Source organism: Canis aureus, chromosome 7 (genome assembly GCF_053574225.1).
Source record: "Canis aureus isolate CA01 chromosome 7, VMU_Caureus_v.1.0, whole genome shotgun sequence".
Lineage (NCBI taxonomy): Eukaryota > Metazoa > Chordata > Mammalia > Carnivora > Canidae > Canis > Canis aureus.
The window spans coordinates 14,692,240-14,707,627 of NC_135617.1; positions in this window are offsets into that span (position 1 = coordinate 14,692,240).

Below are 15,388 nucleotides of genomic sequence, written 5' to 3' on the forward strand. Positions count from 1 at the left end.
AGGTCTTTCCTACCGCAGCTCAGTTCGCTTCTAAGTTCTCAGCTCAATCAAAAAAAAAAAAAAAAATGCTGTTTCTATTAAGCTTTTTCCAGGCTTTTTTTTTTTTTTTTTTTTTTTCTATTTTAGGCATCCTTATAAAAATAAGACTCAGTTCTAAGGGCAGGCATTTGGACCTTTCTGGCAGGGACTCCCGCCCTGGGCAAGCACACTTGATGATCACACGGTACATGGTCCCTTCTCTCATGACCATCTGCTAAACTGGCTCTCTGCCCACTCACAAGCGCACTGAATTGTTTCACTAGGACACAGGTGCCAGGCTATCATGGGTTTAAATGAGCAGTCCACATAATACAGCAAAATGTTCCTCTTCCCTTCAGGAAGATCCTTCCCCATGACAGCCTTAAAGTAGTGTCACTACATGGCTCCTGAAGCTTGATTAAAGCCAGAGACATAGGTGAGCCAAACAAAGTATTTTGAGTCAAATCCTCAATTCTAGATGAGTGGTCATACAGCAGAACAACAGTGGTCATGTTAGCTGTGGTGCAGGTAGAGGTTTGGGGGGGGGTGGACAGGAAACTCAGGAATTTGGAAAGAAGTCACCGCCCCCAGATTCATGTAAAATTGAAGAAGTTGTGTGTGTGACTTAACCTGTAGAGAGAAGAACAAGTAGCATGGAAATCAGAGCTGAAGATATGAGGGCATGTTCCTACTCTGTCATTTGACGAGACCTTCAGCTAGCCACTGATCTCAATATTCTCAACAGTTAAATAGGTATAATAATAATAATACCATATGTCACCATGACTATGATTATATAACAATCATTCCAAAACTTAGTGGTTTAATACAACATTAGCTATTATCTCTCTGTGAGTCAAAAATCTGGGAGCAATTTAGCTGGGTAGTTCTAAAGGCTTCTTCACTCATATATTCTTGACTCATATGTCATCTGGCCTGGAAAGACAGGAACAGCTAGGAGCCAGAGCCACTAAAATACTTCAGCCATTTCTTTGTGTCTCTGCACACTCTCTTTACATGGTCTCTCCATCCTGGCAACTTCAAGGTAGCCAGATTTTTTACACAGTGCCTCTAAAGGAGCATATCTTGAGAGAAAGATCCAGAAGAAAGCTGTGATTCAGCCTTGGAAGTCACAGAGTGCCATGTCCACATATTCTATTGGTAGAATTAGTTATAAAAATCTATTGCATCCTACTCATGGAGAAACATCAACATTGGATTATAAGAGCATGCGAGATGAAATCTAAAACTTTCATCTTTGGAAAATACAATTTGCTGTGTCATACAAAGTTGTTATAAAGGTTCAATAAAATCATTCACATTTACTTTATATGCTGGGAAGCACTACTAAATATTAGTTATTTTTATTACAATAGTAATAATAAATATTGTATCTTTTTATCTTAGTCTATTATAGAAGGTAATTTCTATAGATGAGGCCACAGGACCATAGTGAACTAAATTTAATTAATATGGAACTAAGGCAGTAGTAAAAACACAGCATCTACTCAAAGACCAGTGGGAGCAACAAAAGAATTAGTTATCCCAAACATTTTAACAAAAGGGATCATACAATTTCTTTAGTCCTGGTTCCAAAAAAGAATCATCTGGGCTTACCAACATCTTTTCCTTTCATGCAATTTAGTAGAACCCAAATGCAAGTCTTAGATCTACCATTAATGCAATGGAGCACAAATGAGGGAATTGCCTTATTGTGGGGTCCAAATGATCTTTAAAGTTTCCAGAAGTTCTAGGATGTTGAGAGTCTAAAAGTCAGTTGGATTCTCTTTGCTAATTCAAGGTATTAAACTTAAGGCACTTATTTATACAGATCCTAAATTCTAGCTTTCAAATTACAAATGTCCTTACATCTCAAGGAGTAACACAGATTAATGAGGGTGAAAGATAGGAGAGATAAATATTGCCTGCACCAAAGAAGAGGGTTTCCAGGGTGCAAGGCTCAGGGCCCATCTCCAGTGAATCTTAGAGAACAGACTGAACGGGGAACTGGGGCTCCCAGAAAGTGCACCTGGTGAAAGGAAATTAGGATCTCATCCCTACCTAAGACCCGCTGCCCTCACATCATTCCCCTGGTTCGTTGGTAGTCTTCCTTTCCATCTCAGCCCCATCAGCAAGATAAATGGGTCCGAAAGATACAGGTTCCCTGATGGCTGTAATTATTTTGGCCATCATCACTGTTAGTATCAGAGAATCCTGCCCATATGCCTTTATTAATCAAAATTACTCAGGTGGGCATTTCTCAGGGGAAAAAATTTGATGCAGAATAGAGTTAGAGCATGCAACTATTTATGTAAAAAGAAAATAACATGTATTCATATATACATATATATTCATTCAATCAACAAATACTTATCTAGTGAAGAATGTATATGATTTTGTGTGCATAGAAAATTTCCCGGAAATGGCACAAAACAAACTGAAGACAGTTGCTGCCTCTGGCAAGCAGAACTGGAGGCTGGGGGAAAGGATAAAAGACCTTGTTTTCACTAAATTGCTTTTGTACTTTTAGACTTCGTACCATGTACATACATTACCCGTTCAAAAAATTGTTTAAAGTTACTCTGGGATAATTTGTGATCAGTAGGCTTGCAAAGGCACTAGCAGAAGGCTTCCTGATAGGAGAAAAGAGGTTTTTCATGCCATGGATCTCACACAAGGATTACAGGGTTTCTATTTAAAAGACATCATTAAAAGTAACATCATAAAGAACTTTTAGTCTTTCACTGGCTTCCTCCAAAAGTAGAGCCTAAAACAAAGCCCTGCCTGTAAAGGGCTGATTTGGGAAGTGATCTCATGGCATAATGAGGAGAAAGTTGCTAAAGACAGAAAGGGAAGCCTCTGCAAGGACAGGCTCCTACCTGGCCACCACTAATGGACCATGGTTTTCCTCAATCCTGCAGAAATGTCTGAGAAGCTTTATGAAATACATGTCAAAACCTGGCTGGGAGAAGAGAGAAGAAAGCAACTAACAATCAGCTCCCATTCCCACTGGACAAAGTTGCTTCCAAAAAAGGTCTCATTTCCCTGTACTTGTGGGTGGACACTTGTGAGTACTCGCAGGATTTCCTAAGATTTTCCACCTTCCGGTATCAGAGAAACTCCAGACAGGAGAGGTGCTCCTAGTACAGGTTTGAGGTAAGTTGAGGCACTGTTGGAATATACCCACAGGAGGCTGGCTGACACCCACCCACAGCTGATTGCCACAGCAATGGCTGGATCAGAGGAAAGACAAAGATGTGTCCAAAAGGAAGTTGTAAGAATTTCCTTCTTTTGCAAACTTTATATTGTTTTTCTGTCCCTGGCAAAAAAAATAATAATAGTAATTTTGTACTTTTAACGATGAATTTAATGTATAAGATATAGCCAACTGTTTATATATAAAAAATAATGTTTCTGGAAGGGTCCTCATGAATAGTAATGCTACATACTTCCATGGACAAAAATTGAAGGTTAGGGAAGATTTTCACTATGTATCTTGTTGTATCTTGAATTTTGAATTACATGACTGTACTATCCATAATACTCAGAAATAAAATGAGTTTAAAGATAAAAATATAAAACACATAAAATTAAAACATCATATGTCAGAAATTTTGTAAAATAGTGAAAGAAAAAAATACAGGCATTTGAACAAAGATGGAGACTGGAATATATATGTTTACCTCCTCTCTATCTGAAGCCCTATAAAGTGAGAGCAAAGAGACCTTTTTAAGCATTAACCAACAAAGCAAAGGCAACAAAAGAAAATGAAACAGCAACAACATTATGCAGCTGGCAGGTGGATGGATGAAATGACAACTGACCTGCAGGCCAGTTGAAAGCTGGAGAGAGTCAGTAGTTGAAGGAACTAAATGTACAGATATACATTATTGAACTCCAGACATACTCAAGATTTAGAGGGGAAGATGTCAATGAAAGTGGAGTGAAAAGGAGCTAAAACCAGGATAGTTGGTTTGATCTCAGATTCCCCCCTCACTCAAGTAGCTGGGGGTGATGCCCAAGTCCCATTCTAGTGGAAGAATGGATAAAAGGAACTAAAGGGATCCAGTCTGCTCTAAGGTACACAAGGAAGAGTTGAGGAGAGAAGTGTCTATCGAAAACAAGGGATTAAGTTAAAGTCTATATACTGAAAGGTGAAGCCCTGGAGCCCCATTCTCCATTCAGTTCCCAGGACACTGACAACTAGGTTTATATTCTTTGGACTAAAGACTGAAAGGTTCTTCTCCAGATAATTTCACTATCCCAACACAAGAGATCTAAAGATACTGGCAGCCAAAAATATTTCTCCCAAAAAATAACTGAACTAGATCACTCAGAAGTTAAGCCTGCAAGTCCACAAGCCATTCTTCCTCCACACCCAGAGCTTCTAGACACTTTGTGTTGTCCCTGTCTTAAATATTAGAGAACTGCTAAGGATCTTCTAACATTGAAGAAAGCCATAAATCAAAGGAACTCAGAAGGAACAGAGACAACACTAAAAAATGTCTAAACAATTTATTTCTAAAAAATAAATAAGGCAAAAATAAATAAACATATAATTTAGTATCTTTAGAAAAAATAAGAGAACATAATTTTGCACTCACCCAACAAATATGATGTTATTAAAAAAAGTTCAGAGAAATGTCAAGAAAAGTATTCTTGAATTTTTTAAATTTTATTTATTTATTCATGAGAGACAGAGAGAGAGAGGCAGATACATAGGTAGAGGGAAGAGAAGCAGGCTCCATGCAGGGAGCCTGATGTGGGACTCAATCCCAGGACTCCAGGATCACACCCTGAGCAGAAGGCAGACACTCAACCACTGAGCTACCCAGGTGTCCCATATTCTTGAATTTTAATATTATGACAGCAGAAATGAAATTTTCAGTAGAAGGGCTGAGGCCCAAAGGCAAGACAATTTTTCAGAAAGTAGAATGAAAATTCAATGCAATATAAAATATTAGAACAGTAATATAGTCCAGAAGGTCCAGAATTCAAATAATAGAAATTTCAGAGAATTTAGAAAATGGAGAAGAAAAGCATCAAAGAAATAATTCAAGAAAATGCCCCAAACTGAAGGATAAAAGGAGTTTCCAGACTGAAAGTACCCAGTAAGTGCTCAACACAATGGGTTAAACACACATGCGCACGCACACACAGACACACACACACTTCAAGGCCCGTGTGTGAGAAATTTTGGAAAACTAGGAATGAGAAAAATATTTTAAAAGCATGAAGAGGGACTATAAGAGAATATTATGAAAAATTATAGCCAACAAATTAGACAACCTAGAAGAAATGGATAAATTCCTATAAATATATAACCTGCCAAAAATGAAGCAGGAAGAAATAGAAATTTTTAACAGATCAACTACAGGCAATGAAATTGAATCAGTAATCAAAAAACTCCCAACAAACCTGAAAACAAACAAACAAAAAACTCCCAACAAACCGAAATTTAGGACCAGAGACTTCACAGGTGAATTGTACCAAACATTTAAAGAAGAGTTACTATCTATTCCTTTCAAACTTTTCCAAAAAATAAAAAAGGAAAGCTTCCAAATTCATTCTACAAGGCCAGGATTACCTTGATACCAAAACCCAATAAAGACACCACAAAAAAAGAGAACCACAGGCCAATATCTCTGATGAACATACATGCAAAAGTCCTCAATACTAGCAAACCAATTTGCACAATACATTAAAAAATGATTCACCACAACCAAGTGGGATTTATTCCCAGGATGCAAAAGTGGCTTAACACTTAAAAATCTTAAAAGCCATCTACGAAAAGCCCACAGCAAATATAATTCTCAATGGGGAAGCACTGGGAGCCTTTCCCCTAAGATCAGGAACAAGACAGGGATGTCCACTCTCACCACTGCTATTCAACAGAGTACTGGAAGTCCTAGCCTCAGCAATCAGACAACAAAAAGACATTAAAGGCATTCAAATTGGTAAAGAAGAAGTCAAACTCTCCCTCTTCGCCGTTGACATGATACTCTACATAGAAAACCCAAAAGTCTCCACCCCAAGATTGCTAGAACCCATACAGCAATTCGGTAGCATGGCAGGATACAAAATCAATGCCCAGAAATCAGTGGCATTTCTATACACTAACAATGAGACTGAAGAAAGAGAAATTAAGGAGTCAATCCCATTTACAATTGCACCCAAAAGCATAAGATACCTAGGAATAAACCTCACCAAAGAGGTAAAGGATCTATACCCTCAAAACTATAGAACACTTCTGAAAGAAATTGAGGAAGACACAAAGAGATGGAAAAATATTCCATGCTCATGGATTGGCAGAATTAATATTGTGAAAATGTCAATGTTACCCAGGGCAATATACACGTTTAATGCAATCCCTATCAAAATACCATGGACTTTCTTCAGAGAGTTAGAACAAATTATTTTAATATTTGTGTAGAATCAGAAAAGACCCCGAATAGCCAGGGGAATTTTAAAAAAGAAAACCATATCTGGGGGCATCACAATGCCAGATTTCAGGTTGTACTACAAAGCTGTGGTCATCAAGACAGTGTGGTACTGGCACAAAAACAGACACATAGATCAATGGAACAGAATAGAGAACCCAGAAGTGGACCCTGAACTTTATGGTCAACTAATATTCGATAAAGGAGGAAAGACTATCCATTGGAAGAAAGACAGTCTCTTCAATAAATGGTGCTGGGAAAATTGGACATCCACATGCAGAAGAATGAAACTAGACCACTCTCTTGCACCATACACAAAGATAAACTCAAAATGGATGAAAGATCTAAATGTGAGACAAGATTCCATCAAAATCCTAGAGAAGAACACAGGCAACACCCTTTTTGAACTCGGCCACAGTAACTTCTTGCAAGATACATCCACGAAGGCAAAAGAAACAAAAGCAAAAATGAACTATTGGGACTTCATCAAGATAAGAAGCTTTTGCACAGCAAAGGATACAGTCAACAAAACTAAAGACAACCTACAGAATGGGAGAAGATATTTGCAAATGACATATCAGATAAAGGGCTAGTTTCCGAGATCTATAAAGAACTTATTGAACTCAACAGCAAAGAAACAAACAATCCAATCATGAAATGGGCAAAAGACATGAACAGAAATCTCACAGAGGAAGACATAGACATGGCCAACATGCACATGAGAAAATGCTCCGCATCACTTGCCATCAGGGAAATACAAATCAAAACCACAATGAGATACCACCTCACACCAGTGAGAATGGGGCAAATTAACAAGGCAGGAAACAACAAATGTTGGAGGGGATGCGGAGAAAAGGGAACCTTCTTGCACTGTTGGTGGGAATGTGAACTGGTTCAGCCACTCTGGAAAACTGTGTGGAGGTTCCTCAAAGAGTTAAAAATAGACCTGCCCTACGACCCAGCAATTGCACTGTTGGGGATTTATCCCAAAGATACAGATGCAATGAAATGCCGGGACTCCTGCACCCCGATGTTTCTAGCAGCAATGTCCACAATCGCCAAACTGTGGAAGGAGCCTCGGTGTCCGTCGAAAGATGATGGATAAAGAAGATGTGGTCTATATATACAATGGGGGACTATTACTCAGCCATTAGAAATGACAAATACCTACCATTTGCTTCAACGTGGATGGAACTGGAGGGTTATAATAATACTGGAGGTATTATGCTGAGTGAAGTAAGTCAGTCGGAGAAGGACAAACATTATATGTTCTCATTCATGTGGGGAATATAAATAATAGTGAAAGGGAATATAAGGGAAGGGAGAAGAAATGTGTGGGAAATATCAGAAAGGGAGACAGAACGTAAAGACTGCTAACTCTGGGAAACGAACTAGGGGTGGTAGAAGGGGAGGAGGGCGGGGGGTGGGAGTGATTGGGTGACGGGCACTGGGGGTTATTATGTATGTTGGTAAATTGAACACCAATAAAAAAAAAGGAAAAAAAATCAATGTGATATATCACATCAACAAGAGAAAGGATAGAAATTATATAATCATTTCAATAGATTCAGAAAAAGCATTTGACAAAGTACTACATCCATTCATGATAAAACAAGATTAGGGAAAACATATCTCAACATTGTAAAGGCTATATATGAAAAGCCTACAACTAATATCATACTCAATGGCGAAAACTGAGAGCTTTTCCCCTAAGGTCAGGAACAAGACAAGGATGTCCACTTTTATTCAACATAGTACTAGAAGGCCTAGCCTCAGTAATAAGACAACAAAAAGAAAGAAAAAGCATCCAAATTGGTAAGGAAGAAGTCAAACTTTCACTATTTTCAGATGATATGATATATATAGAAAACCCTAAAGACTCCACCAAAAAACTACTAGAAGTGATAAATGAATTCAATAGGGTTGCAGGATACAAAATCAATGTACAGAAATCTGTTGCATTTCAGGGGTTCCAGAGTGGCACTGTCAATTGGGAATCTGACTCTTGATTTTGGCTCAGGTCATGATCTCAGGGGGCATGAGATTGAGCTCAGGGATCAAGCTCCATGCTCAGCATGGAGTCTGCTTGGGATTCCATCTCCCTCTCCCTCTGGCCCTCCCCACTTCGGTCTCTGTGTATCTCTCTAAAATAAATAAATTCTTAAAAAATAAATCTGTTGCAATCTATATACTCCTAATGAATCAGCAGAAAAAGAAATTAATAAAACAATCCCATTTACAATTGCACCAAAAATAATAAAATACCTAGTATAAACTTAACCAGAAAGGTAAAAGACCTGTAATCTGAAATCTATAAAACGCTGATGAAAGAAATTGAAGATGACACAAAGAAATGGAAAGGACATTCCATGCTCATGGATTAGAAGAACAAATATTGTTAAAATGTCTATGCTACCCAAAGCAATCCTCAGATTTAATACAGTCTCTATCAAAAATCAACAGCATTTTTCACAGAACTAGAACAAGCAATCCTAAAATTTATATGGAACCACAAAAGACCCCAAATAGCTGAAGCAATCTTGAAAAAGAAAAACAAAACTAGAGATATCACAATTCTGACTTCAAGTTATATTACAAAGCTATAGAAATCAAAACAGTATGGTCCTGGGACAAAACAGACACATAGAACAATGGAAAAGAATAAAAAGCCCAGAAATAAACCCACAACTAATGGTCAATTAATTTTTGACAAAGGAGGAAAGAATATACAATGGAAAAAAATATAATTTCTTCAACAAATGATATGGGGGAAAATGGACAGCTACATGCAAAAGAATGGAACTGAACTACTTTCTTACATCATATACAAAAATAAGCTCAAAATGGATTAAAGACCTAAATGTGAAAAGGGAAACCATAAAAACCCTAGAAAAGAGCACAGGCAATAATTTCTCTGACATTGGCCATAATGTCATTTTTCTAGATATATCTACTAAGGCAAGGGAAATAAAAGCAAAAATAAACTATTGAGACTGTATATAAATTAAAAGCTTCTGTGCAGCAAAGCAAAAAACCAAGAAAACTAAAAGACAACCTACTGAATGGGAGAAGATTTTTGCAAGTGACATATCCGATTAAGGGTTAGTATCCAAAATATATAAAGAACTGATGCAACTCAACACACCAAAGTGAACAAACAAACAAAAAATATGTTTTTATATAATCCAATTTAAAAAGGGCAGGTGATATGAATAGACATTTCTCCAAAGAAGATATCTAAGGGGTGCCTCAGTGGCTCAGCATATCTGGCACCTAATTCTTGATTTGGTCTCTGGTCATGATCTCAGAGTGGAAGGATCAAGTCCCCGGTTGGGCTCTATACTTAGCAGGGAGCTTCATGGGAATCTCTCTCTCCTTCATCCTCTACTCCTCCCCACTGTGCTCTTCTCTCTTTCTCTCCCCCCCTCTCTCTCTAATAAATTTTTAAATCTTTAAATTTTTTAAATGACATCCATGGGTGCCTGGGTGGCTCAGTCAGTTAAGCATCTGCCTTTGACTGAGGTCCTGATCTCAGGGTCCTCAGATCCAGCCCCACAGAGGACTCCCTGCTCAACGAACAGCCTGTTTCTCCCTCTCCCTCTGCCTTTCCCCCTGATCATTCTCTCCCTCTCTCTCTCTTTTTCCCCTTCTCTCAAATAAACAAAATATTTTAAACAAATGACATCCAAATGGCCGAAAGACACAGGAAAAGATGCTCAGTATCACTCATCATCAGAGAAATGCAAATCAAAATCACAATGTAATACCACCTCATATCTGTCAGAATGGCTAAAATCAAAAACTCAAGAAACAACAAGTGTTGGCAAGGATGTGTCAAAAAAGTAACCCTCTTGCACGGATAGTGGGAATGCAAGCTGGTGCAACCATTGTGGAAGACAATATGGAGGTTCCTCAAAAATTTTAAAATAGAATATTCTAGATCCAGTAATCACACTACTGGGTATTTACCCAAAGAATACAAAAACACTAATTCAGAGAGATATATGCACCTTTATGATTATTGCAGTATTATTTACAATAGCCAAATTATGGAAGCAGCCCAAGTGTCTAATAGATGAATGGATTAAGAAAAAGTGTGTGTGTGTGTGTGTGTGTGTGTGTGTAATGGAATATTATTCAGCCATAAAAAAGAATAAAATCCTGCCATTTGCAATAATATGGATGGAACTCAAGGGTATGATGCTAAGTGAAATAAAGTCAGTCAGGGGCACCTGGGTGGCTCAGTCAGTTAAGCATCTGCCTTCAGCTCAGGTCATGATCCCAGAGTCCTGGGATCGAGCCCACCTTTGGGCTCTCTGCTCTACAGGGAATCTGCTAATACTCCCTCTCCCTTTGCCTGCAGCTCTGCCTACTTGTGCTTTTCTCTCTCTCTCTCTCTCTCTCTCAAATAAAAAGTCTAAAAAAAAGAAAGAAGTCAGTCAGAGAAAGACAAATACCATATGATTTCATTCATATGTGGAATTTAAGAAACAAAAGAAACAAACAAAAGAAGAAGAAAAAAGAAAAACCAAGAAATAGACTCTTAACTGTAGAGCACAAACTGGTCTATGGCCATACTACTCTGAACATGCCTGATCTGGTCTGATCTCAGAAGCTAAGCACGGTTGGGCCTGGTTAGTACTTGAACGGGAGAACAAACTGATGGTTACAGAGGGACGTGGTTGGGGAAGATGAGTGAAACAGGTGAAGGAGATTAAGAGCACACGTATCTTGATGAGTGCTGAGTAATATATGGAGCTGTTGAGTCACTATATTGTACACCTCAAATTAATATAACACTGTGTGTTAGCTACACTGGAATTAAAATTAAAAATCAATAAAAAATAAAAAGTATGAAGAGGAAAATAGGGAAGATTAGATGAGCACTAGATATTCTAATATAACATTGGAAGCTACAGAATAATAGAAAAATTCCTTTGAGCTTCTAAGAGGCCCAACTAGGTTCACCCAGTCAAATTATCAATAAAGTGTGAGAGGGGAATAAAACACTTTCAGATAAGCAAGCTCTAAAAAAAAATATACCTCCCATGCATTTTCTCAGGAAGCTACTAAAAGATGTGCTCCTCCAAAATGAAGGAGTCCGGCAGCCGGGGTGGCCCAGAGGTCTAGCGCCACCTTCAGCCCAGGGCGTGATCCTGGAGACCCGGGATTGAGTCCCATGTCAAGCTCCCTGCATGGAGCCTGCTTTTCCCTCTCTCTCTCTCTCTCTCTCTCTCTCTCTCATGAATAAATAAATAAAATCTTTAAAAATTCAAAAAAAAATTAAAAAATGAAGAAGTGGACCAAGAAACAGGAAGATACCCACCCCCAGAAACAGAAATCCATCTGAAAAAAGAACAGTGGCAAACCACAAGATGGTCGTAAAGGGACATCTCTGCACAGTGGACCTAAGGTCCAGACTGAAGCAATGTCAAGATCCTATGAGAAATGTCTTCAAGAAGATAAAACAGAGAAAACACATGATATATTTGGAAGTATTAAGAGAAGCTAAATTTAAAGATATTTATTTATTTGTTTATTTATGTATTTATGAGAGAGAGAGAGAGAGAGAGAGCACATCCATAAGCATGGGGAGGAGCAGAGGGAAAGGAACAAGCATACTCCATGCTGAGAATGGAGCCAGAGATGAGGCTGGATCCCATGACCCTGAGTTCATGACCTGAGCTGAAATCCAGTTTGACACTCAACTGCCTGAGCCACCCAGGCACCCCAAGAGAAACTTTAAATGTGTGATGAAGGAATTAGTGATGAGAACATAAAGAGTGAAGTGAATGAAAAGAGAACAATGATTAACTCACAGAAAACCAAAGGAAATACGACCCTGGTATAGGTCATGGCTTAACTGTAAATAGTATTTATTTACTTACATGGTCATAATAATATAAACAGTAAATGATGACCTAACCAAAATGACTGTGTTGAGAAGCTGGGGTAAAATGATAAGTAACTGAAGAGGTGGTTATTTGCAAAAATTAATTAGTTAAGCAGTTACAAAAAAGCATGATATTCATAGATACGGAGTTAAATATCAAAAAGAAAAACAATAGAAGTTGTTACTTCCAGAGAACAGAGAAGTGAAGGGGATGGGGAAGATGGAAGAGCTGTTCTATTTAATAAACCTTACAGAACTTTCTGAATGTTTCATCTTTTCATGCATCAAACTTTGATATACATTAATTTGTAAAAAAGGGAAACTCTATGCATAGAATTCCTTAACTTGAACAGAACTATTACTGCACTTGTATGCATCCTTCCAGCCTTTTTTAATGTGTTCTCCTATTTTTCCCATACTTCACATGCACATGAGTTTGTATCACATCTTTTACTTAATATTCTCAGAAAATTTTTTTTAAAGATTTATTTATTTATTTATTTATGATAGACATAGAGAGAGAGAGAGGCAGAGACACAGGAGGAGGGAGAAGCAGGCTCCGTGCCTGGAGCCCAACGCGGGACTCCATCCCGGGTCTCCAGGATCGCGCCCTGGGCCAAAGGCAGGCGCTAAACCGCTACGCCACCCAGGGATCCCTATTCTCAGAAATTTTTGTTTCTACATTCTTACCACGATTTTAATAATAATTTCATCAATAAATAATACAAGTCAAGAAATAATCAAGGGACAATTACAAATATAATTTGCTTAGGGTAATGCTATGGGCTAAATGGGTTCTCCCAAAATTCATATTTTGAATACTAACCCGCAGGGGATGGTTTGGGGTGGTGACTAGGTTATGAGGCCTCTATCCTCATGAATGAAATGAGTGCCCTCATAAAAGAGGCTAAGGCCCATTGCTGCTTCCTCCAGGTGAGGTTACAGTGGAAAAATGGTTGTCTATGTCCTCACCAGACACCACATCTGCCAGTGTGGACTTCCCAACCTCTAGAACCATGAGAAATGAATTTCTGTTGTTTATAAGCTGTCCAGTTTCTGGTATTTTGCTCTAGCAGTCCAAAGGGACTAAGATATTTGGATGTGAGACTTACTGAGTCAAAAGAATTTAATTTTTTTTCAAGATTTTATTTATTTGAAGGAGAGTGAGCATGAGAGAGATTATGAGCAGGGGGAGGGATAGAGGCAGAAGCAGACTCCCAGCTGAGCAGGGAGCCTGATGAAGGGTTTGATCCTAGGACCCCTGGGATCATGACCTGAACTGAAAGCAGATGCTTAACCAAATGAGCCACCCAGGTGCTCAAGAACTTGACATGTTTATGGTTGTTACACAATGTTTTGCATCAGATTTTTGGAAGACCATTTTTTTTTTTTGGAAGACCATTTAATATCTAGATTGAAGCTATAACTTTTTCAGCTCGTGGAAAACCACATCGATTTAGTTTCATTCATTTAAGAGTTAACATGCCCCAAAACACAACCACAAAATGATTTCAAGAGAGTACGCCATGAAAATCAAAGAAATGTAACAAAATTAATACACGCTGTAGTTGTTGCAGAACATGAGTTTTTTTTTGCAAATGAATGAGATGTTTTTAAAGATATCAATATCAGTTTATTTTCACTTAATTGAAACGCACTTATTTCCTCAAAGAGCAACAAAGGAGATTCATCATTCTCCTTCAATAGTTCTCCAGCTCTTGGCAAAGATTCCCTGTGACCATTGTCCTGAGCCAGGTCAGTCTGTTGCGCTGCTTTCTGTATGGGAAGAAAGGAATCTGTCCTCGACCTGGGCAGATATAGAGATGGTGACATTTGAGGAATACCACAGGAACTGACCTCTCCCTGTCTCTATAGATAGGCTCACCCCTACCATTGTGGGGGACCCAAGGTAAGTACAAATACAGTATAAATAGCACAAACGGGGCACTTGAGTGGCTCAGTGGTTGAGTGTCTGCCTTTGGCTCAGGTCATGATCCTAGGGTTCTGGGATCGAGTCCCACATGAGGCTTCCTACAGGGAGCCTGCTTCTCTCTCTGCGTATGTCTCTGCCTCTCTCTGTGTCTCTCATGAATAAATAAACAAAATCTTTTTTTTAAGAAGCAAACACACCACACATCCAAATATTTAAAATCTTTAAATCAAAATAAAACATTGTATATGAAATATGTTCTATATTCCCACCTAGTTAAATGTAGCTTGTCAAAACAAGCTAGGTCAGATTCAAATCTAGAATGCTCAGGCTCCTCGGAGCTCTGTACCAAAATATGGTACGAAAAAGAGAGCTGACCTCCACTCACTGCTCACCCTCCTCTCTTTCCATTTCTGCTCCTTCTCATACCCAGATGGGTCTTATACATACATTGTTTACTCCAACCAGCAAATCCAGGCTCTGCCCCCAACCATCCCAAACAGTAGCCGGGCTGCCCTATGGGCCAAATAACAGCAGGGTCCGTCCTTGGGAAAATGAACCCAGAGTGAAAGTTTGTACATGCCTTAAAAGAAGGGCCAGAGGGGCAGCCCAGGTGGCTCAGTGGTTTAGCGCCTGCCTTCAGCCCAGGCGTGATCCTAGAGACCTGGGATCAAGTCCTGCATCGGGCTTCCTGCATGGAGCCTGCTTCTCTCTCTGCCTGTGTCTCTGCCTCTCTCCCTCTGTGTGTGTGTGTGTGTGTGTGTCTCATGAATAAATAAATATTTTTTAAATAAAAAATTTTAAAAATTAAAAATTAAAAAAAAGAAGGACCAGAGAAATCCTGAAGACCCAGGCTCTGGATGGGTATCTCTCCTAGGCCCCCAAAGACTTCCTGTTCTGTGGGGAGGGACTGGGCCAGAGGATGACCGAAGTGGGTCTCTATAAAGCATGAGCCCAGAGTAGAGAATCTTCTCATGATGGCCTGGGGATACTACTGCCATTAGATATGCAATCCTTACCTTTGAAGACATTTCCTTGAATTAAAATATCATTTTCAGACAGCAAGCATCAGAAATCTTTGCCCTCTCCTTAACATCTCAGAACTCT